This window comes from Mus pahari, chromosome 5 (assembly GCF_900095145.1).
Source record: "Mus pahari chromosome 5, PAHARI_EIJ_v1.1, whole genome shotgun sequence".
Taxonomy (NCBI): domain Eukaryota; kingdom Metazoa; phylum Chordata; class Mammalia; order Rodentia; family Muridae; genus Mus; species Mus pahari.
Genome location: NC_034594.1, coordinates 14,580,301 through 14,588,391, shown reverse-complemented (window position 1 = coordinate 14,588,391; position 8,091 = coordinate 14,580,301). Strand labels below are relative to the sequence as shown.

Sequence of the window (8,091 nt, the reverse complement as noted above, 5' to 3'; positions counted from 1 at the left end):
GTTCGAGGCCAGCCTGGTCTACAAAGTGAGTTCCAGGACAGCCAAGGCTATACAGAGAAACCCTGTCTCGAAAAAAAAAAAAAAAAAAAAAAAAACAACAACAACAACAAAAAAAATAAGGACATACCTGGTTATTGCAGAGATAATTTAGATTGTCTTGCAATGCACCAAATATTGTATTCACTTAGTGGTATTCAACAGATTACTGAACTGAACTTAAGCTACTTACCTGCTGGGCCTCAGAGGGGGAAAAATGAGTAAGGTCAAATAAACATACTGTGGTTTCCAGATACACTCATCCCACCCTTCCTGCCAGGACAACTCTAGAAAGTGGAAACTGTGTGATCTGCAGAGCCACTGGGGTTACTGGCTCCACAGGCGGCACACGAGTGTTTGTGTTGGCAACAGTCACTTAAAATGCTACCTTCCAGAAACAAATCCAAGAGAAGGGTCAGTCTGAGGAGATTAAAAACGCAACAAAAACAAAACCTGACGTGATGGTTTCCTTGCTCTGTGGGATCTTGAGTTTGCATTCCAGTTTATTTTATAATTACATTATTCCTTGAGTACTTGATGCATGTATATGCATTATGATCATACCAATACCCATTTCCTCTTTTTAGCTCCTTCCAGCCCCTCCCAACATGCCTCCTGTCTTAGTTAGGGTTTCTATTGCTGGGAACAGACACCATGACCAAGGCAAGTCTTATAAAGGATATTTCATTGGGGCTGGCTTTCAGGTTCTGAGATTCAGTCCATTATCATCAAGGCGGGAAGTATGGCAGAGTCCATGGAGACATGATGCTGGAGGAGCTGCAAATTCTACATCTGTTCTAAAGGCAAATAGGAGAAGACTGACTTCCAGGCAGCTAGGAGGAGGGTCTGAAAGCCCACATCCACAGTGACACACGTTCTCCGAACAAGGCCACACCTCCAAATAATGCCACTCCCTGGGCCAAGTATATTCAAACCACCACACCCCCACCTCTTCATATTTTTCAAGAATTACAGTTTAGCCCTGTGTCCCTTTTAAACTGCTGATTCACTGGCAGTTATTTTATCTTCAGCACCATGATGTAGAGCACCAACTACACAGAACATTTTGAAAATGTGCTTCTGTGTACAGAATTGGTACAGGTGGCACAGGAAAGGAAGTGAGGACCAGCCACTAGGAGATGCCACAGCCATTCAGACTGGCCTAATAGCAGCATCTCTAGGGCCATAACTATGGAAATGATGTGGACAGTTCTGCAGAAGGCTTGGGGACCAGACAGGATGATACAGGCTAGAGGATACGTGAAGTCAGAGGTTGTCCAGGTAATGAGTCCTTTTGCCTAAGATATATGTCAAATGTAAGAATTCACTGCTTTAAGTAAAAGTCACATGCGAGCAGAAGGATGTTCATTCTACTAACAAGCCATTAGCCCTTTATTTCTTCACTTTAAAGATGGCATTTTTATAATTGTTGTTGTCTTTTGATGATGCTTTCAGAGGACAGAATTCCCGTTTTGATGTAATTGGTTTCAAGCTTTGAATATGCTGAAAAGCTAAGACCAAACCTTAGACTGATGTGCCAGTAGAGCACTGATTTAGGATCAAACACTTTGATTTCACTGCCTGATCTGTTTGCTAGCTATCATACTTTGGTCATGTCCTTCTTCTCTGCCCTCTCTCCCAGTTTCAACTTCCTCATCTCATCTCCAAAATGGAGTCAATATGTTGTTTACTTGTTACTATGGAAATTGAATGAAACAATGATAAGTTCTCTATCCAACTTCTGGCAGAAGCTGGGAAACTCAGCAGTGGTAACTTAGTATCATCTTCATCTTGTTTTGTTTTGTTTTGTTGTTTGTTTGTTTGTTTTTTGGGTTTTTTTAAATTGACAGCAGAATAAAAACAAAAAGCAAAGGAAAGAAAGCAAATTATAGGGAGCTGAAAAATAGCTTAGTGGTTAAGAGCACTGACTGCTCTTCCAGAGAACCCAGGTTCAATTCTCAGGATATACATGGCAGCTTAAAACCATCTGTGATTCCAGTTCCAGGGACCCAATGCCCTCTTCTGGCCTTTGTGAACACCAAGCACACATGTGGTTCACAGACATACATTCAGGCAAATACTCATATACATAAAATTTAAAATAAATAAAAATAAAGCTTTTAAGTCATTTGATTTTCTGCCTTATTTTCCTCCTTTTATTCATGGAAATACTTCTTAAGTCAGGCATGGTGACACACCTGTAATCCCAGCTCATAGGAGACAGAGGCAGGAGGACCAGGACTTCAGTGTCATCTTTGGCTATGTTGAGATGCTGTTTCAAAAAGAAAATAAAAGAGAGAAAAAAAAAAAAGTTGCAGAAGTCCCCCCTGCCAATTCTTGGGACTAGTTCTTGGCCACTGGAGGGTGCTACTCAGAAATGCCTGGTGATACCTTGAAGAGCAGTCCATCTGTTTTCCTGCAGCAATTTTAAACACCTCCAGTGTTTGGGGTTTTAAATTACAGTATTCGAGTTGATTTTTGGGCAAGGTCAAAGATAAGAATCCAGTATCGCTGTCCTGGGGTGGAATCCAGTCTTGTCAGAACCGTTTGTTGAATGTGCAGTCTTTTTTCCCATAGCATGTTTTTTGCCATTTCTGTCCAAAAATTAGATGGCCTCCGCTTATCAGTCTGTTTCTCCGTCCTTGCTTCCGATCTCATAGCTCATGTTCTCACTAGTCTTATGCCTGAACCCATCTCCCCTTGAGATAGTTCTGGCTATTCAAAACCGCTTCTGGTTCCATATGAATACTTGTATTGGTTCCCCCCCCCCCAGATACATGAGTATGATATCTGAATTTAAATAGTTATTACAATTAAATCTGTAGGCGAATTTTGACATATAGCCATTTTTTACCTATCTAGGGATGTGGAAGGTCTTTCCACTGCCTAATGTCGTCTCTGATTTATATTTTCAGTGTCTTGAAGTTTTCATTGCCAAGGTCTTTCATTTCTTTAGTTTAACTTATTCTTAGTAACCTTACTTTTTTTGAGAGATTATGAATAAGATAATCTTCCTAATTTCTTTTTCTTGGAGTTCATTGCTAGTATACAGTGGGAATGCATCAAGAGAAAATGTTTCTGCACAGCAAACAAGCTGTAACAGAGCAAAGAGACAGCCCACGGAATGGGAGGAAATCTTTACCAACTGTATTTCAGACAGAGGAATAATAAAAAGAATTCACAAAACACAATGAGAAGCAGATAAGACAGAAACAAACTGCCAGTCTACAAATTATCTAATGAGGTGAACAGGCTGTTCTCAAAAGAAAACACAAATGGCCAACAACCAATTTTTCAAAAGTGTTTAGCATCCTTACCTATGAGAGAAATGCAAATTCAAACTTTGAGATATCGTCTCACCTTAGTCAGATGCTACTACTAAGAAATCTGACAACAGGGGGCTGGTGAGATGGCTCAGTGGTTAAGAGCGCCGACTGCTCTTCCAAAGGTCCTGAGTTCAAATCCCAGCAATCACATGGTGGCCCTTTTCTGGGGTGTCTAAAGACAGCTACAGTGTACTTACATATAATAAATAAATAAATATTAAATAAGAGGGTGGATGTGTCCTGGCCCCTGTTGCTCTCTCTGCTGTCTGGCTACCATGAAATAGGCAGATTCTTTCCCACTGTACCTGCCTGCCACCACGTTTCTGCCTTGGCCTAAAAGCAGCAGAATCAGCTGCCTGTGGGCAGAGACACTGAAACAGTGGGCGGAGACGCTGAAACAGTGGGCGGAGACGCTGAAACAGTGGGCGGAGACGCTGAAACAGTGGGCGGAGACGCTGAAACAGTAGGCGGGGACGCTGAAACAGCGGGCGGAGACAAACCTGTCCTCCTTTTAAGATGTTTAGGTCAGACGTTTTCTCACAATGACAAAGATTTAATAACTCCCTAATAAGAGACTGCACGATATCGGAGATGCAGTAAGTTTCCCAGCTACTCTGTAGACTTAGAATCAGAGCTGCTTGCTGGTGGGATATATACGCCACCGTTGAAGGGCAAGAGCTCTCTCTCTCTCTCTCTCTCTCTCTCTCTCTCTCTCTCTCGTGTGTGTGTGTGTGTGTGTGTGTGTGTGTTGTAACACTTCAAGCATACCCATCCTGGGGATCAACCTCAGGTCACAGGGCTTGGTGATGAGAGAATTTATCCTCTGAGCTATCGAGTGCAAGCGAGTGCAATGCAAAAGGAAGTTTGTGGTATTCAATCTGTAGCGCGACTACATAGCCAGGGTACAGGGTCCACCTAAAGCTCAAGCCTTCCAACCTAAGAGATTCCAGCAAAGACTCGTAAATTACACTTTTCCTTAGCACCTAACAATCTCAGAAAGCTGAACTTAAAAACACGTGTTCATCTCCCTCCCACCTTGAAATGCTACCAAAAGTACATTTAAAATAGACAGAAGCACAAGGATGAAGAAAACTCTAGAAAAGATCACACATAGATGATGCTGATGTAATCGTAGAAACTGACATGCAGGTGATAAATGCTGACTGACTTGACCTGGGCAAGTGGAAATGCTCAATACCATGACTGAGCCTGCAGTGAGCTGTGAAGGACAGCAGCGGACAGATTAAAACGAAATAAACCAAAACCATGCTGACAAATTGATGAAAGCTGTAGGAATCGTACTCATGAAAAATTAGTGGCGTGAAAACCAGAAGAAAATCCTACACAAAGACTCATCCAGACCACACATTCTTTTTGTTTTTGTTTTTGTTTTTTGTTTTTTGTTTTGTTTTGTTTTGTTTTTTGGTTTTTCGAGACAGGGTTTCTCTGTGTAGCCCTGGCTGTCCTGGCAGAGACCCGCCTGCCTCTGCCTCCCGAGTGCTGGGATTAAAGGCGTGCGCCACCACTCCCGGCTCAGACCACACATTCTTAAGTACACTGTCATTTCTGGACTACATCAGAAGCCGGGTTTTCTTTCAAGAGAAGCCGAATCAAAGCTGTGGATTCAGGGACGTTGGGTACATCTAAGTAAAAGAGTGTATGGTTACTTGAGAAACTGTTCTAGCACAGACTAATGAGATAGCTCAGAGGATAAATTCTCTCATCACCAAGCCCTGTCACCTGAGTTTGATCCCCAGAGCCACACTGGGGGAAGGAGAGAACTGATTGCTACAAGGTCTTCCCCTGGCCTTCACGTGTGCACTAAGGCACACGTATGTATACACACATAAGCATGCATGTACAGAATAGAATACCTAAAATGTAAAAATAAAATAATACACAAAAATGTTCTGGCATGGGAAACAGGAAATGGAAACAAGGCAGGTATTAGAAGACCACTCCACCAAGAAAAGATTCTGTATCCGTGAAACAAGAACAGTAATTCTCAAAAGGAATATCCAAAGAACTAGAACTTAGAAACACAATAAACTATCTGGAAGTGAAAGTTAAGAAAATATTATGGAAGCCGGGCGTGGTAGCACACGCCTTTAATCCCAGCACTCGGGAGGCAGAGGCAGGCGGATTTCTGAGTTCAAGGCCAGCTTGGTCTGCAGAGTGAGTTCCAGGATAGCCAGGGCTATACAGAGAAACCCTGTCTCGAAAAAAAAAGAAAAAAGAAAAAGAAAATATTATGGATATTAGAGCAAGAAGACAAATAAAAGGGAAATAAACATTATTAAGCCAATTCAGAATTAGTCTTAACACCCAAACAAGAAACCCTAAAAAAAATAGAAGCCATGTTTTAAAGGATTCACAGTGTCTTTCTAGAACTAAAGGGTGTACGTTTCCAGAACAGAAGACACCACCTGAGAGCAAATCCATTTATGAACTTGAGCTATGGGTGTAGTGTGGTGACGGAGGGCTTGCTTAGCAATCACAGAGTGCCTTGCAGCACAAGTAAAGATAAATGCCTATTTCCCCATAGTAAATTGTACTTTGGGTTATAAATACTGATTGGCAGATGTGAATAGTAGTGATTTTAACTTTAATTAAATTTGCGTTTAAATATAGGCATATTATTAAACATTTTATAAGATTAAAAAACACTTGCAGCCAGGCGTGGTGGCGCACGCCTTTAATCCCAGCACTTGGGAGGCAGAGGCAGGCGGATTTCTGAGTTCAAGGCCAGCCTGGTCTACAGAGTGAGTTCCAGGATAGCCAGGGCTATATAGAGAAACCCTGTCTCGAAAAAACCAAACCAAACCAACCAAACAAAAACAAAAAACAAACAAAAACAAAAAACAAAAACCACTTGCATCCCAATATAATGAATTAAAAGTAGTTGCCCAAAGCATTGTGAAATTTCAGACTGAACAGAACAAGCATGTCACAGGCTAAGGACAGGAATCAAAATGGCATTAGCTGACTCACCAGGGACTCTGCAACTCCTAAGGGGGCTAAGCCATACTTTCAACCATCTAATGGGAAATAACTTGATTCTATAAGGCATGAAACTGTGAACCCAGTAGAGGGGTAACGTAACAATATTACATAAAATCTCAAAAATATTTGCTAAATACTTTCTACCTTAGAGCCAAAAGTAGAATGTGCTTCCCCCATATGAGACAGTAGTCCCAGAAAAAGAAAAGAAAAATATGGTATCCAGAAAACTGATCTATGGTAGGCATGGCACTGGTTAAACTAGCAATCCTGCTGGAAAATGCAGGATAGTGGAGGGAAGTGTGGCTGTGGCTGTATATATGAACTCTGTGTGTTCCCATATCAGGGGAAGAATGTAAAGGGGCCTAGGTTGCCTTATGACATTGATGAAGTTCTCTAATCCAAAGGAGTCAAGAAATAGTTACGTATGTATACTATAGTTATTTCAGGTTATGAAGACTAGTCCATACCTAACAAGGAAATGGGTTAACGTGAGAGTCTCTGTGAGTAGTCAGGAGAGGGGGAGGGTAGAGAGGAAGAACACTGGGTATTAAACCTTATTTTATTTAAAAAGTAATAAATAGATGCCATCGAGATGGCTCAGTGGGTAAAGGCTCTGAGTCTTTGGCAGCCCTGAGTCCTATCCCTGTAGCCTACATGGTAGAAGAGAGCTAATTCCCACATGTTGTCTTCCTATGCCCATACTTGTACACACACACACACACACACACACACACACACAAACACACAAAGAGGGAAAGATAGAATATATAAAATAATAATAAATCCAGGGTAGGAAATAGATATCAGTATTTAGTACTGCTGGTTTTTAACTGGTTATTTTCTTGTAGACTGGAAAGAGAAAAAAAAAGAATAGAGAAATGATTCCTATTGATTACAAGTAGCTTTAAGTGTTGACTAATCAGCGTAAATGTGTGAGATGTGAGGGAAAACATACAACTGAGAAATACACAAGCCTGTGTAAACTGAGAGGCATGTCACAGTCAAAGAAAAGAAGAAAAGATGCCAGTTCATCCTGAAGAGGCTAGTAGTAGCTTGCTTCCTTCATCAAAATACCAGCGGTCATTTTTGGTTTTGAGCCTACCGAACTCTGGGATTCAGGCTTGCACCTCATCCGTTCTTATACAGTGCTGAGGCTGCAACCTGGGACCCCATGCATCAGGGCAAGTGCTATGCCAACTGAGTGATATCCAGCCCTTATTTTTGCTTTTAATAATTGACCAAACTATCCTTAAATTAATCTGAAGAGCTTTTTTCTTTTTTCTTTTTTTTTTTTTTTAATTTCCTTTGGGGATTTCAGCTGAGGAGGGAGGTCAGCTGGGTGCTTTCCCTGCCTCTCTGAGCTGGCACGCTTTCACCTCAGCATATGACTCCCAAGTCTTTATTGGTAGAATCGAACATTTGAGATTTTGTTTAAAACAACAGGAAGCAGCAGATGAAGTATTTACAATGGAGTGGGCATGTAGATAGTATGAGATCAGAATTAGCTATGTCTGCTAGCAAGTAAACCAGGCCAACTCACTGCCTGTAACCCCAGCTCCAGGGACTCTGACTCTCTCTTCTGGCCCTTACCAGTACCTGCATGTACACACACACACACATATGCATGAATAAAAAAATGTTAAGTACATGTTTTGAAAAAAATATGAGGAGAGCCGGGCGTGGTGGCACATACCTTTAATCCCAGCACTTGGGAGGCAGAGGCAGG

The 8,091-nt window shown here is 41.5% G+C and overlaps 1 protein-coding gene across 3 annotated transcripts in view; it reads left to right on the top strand.

Annotated features, from left to right (window-relative positions):
- Bend6 (BEN domain containing 6) overlaps positions 1-8,091 on the top strand; it is a 59,667-nt gene that overhangs the window by 34,449 nt on the left and 17,127 nt on the right. The window lies entirely within an intron of this gene.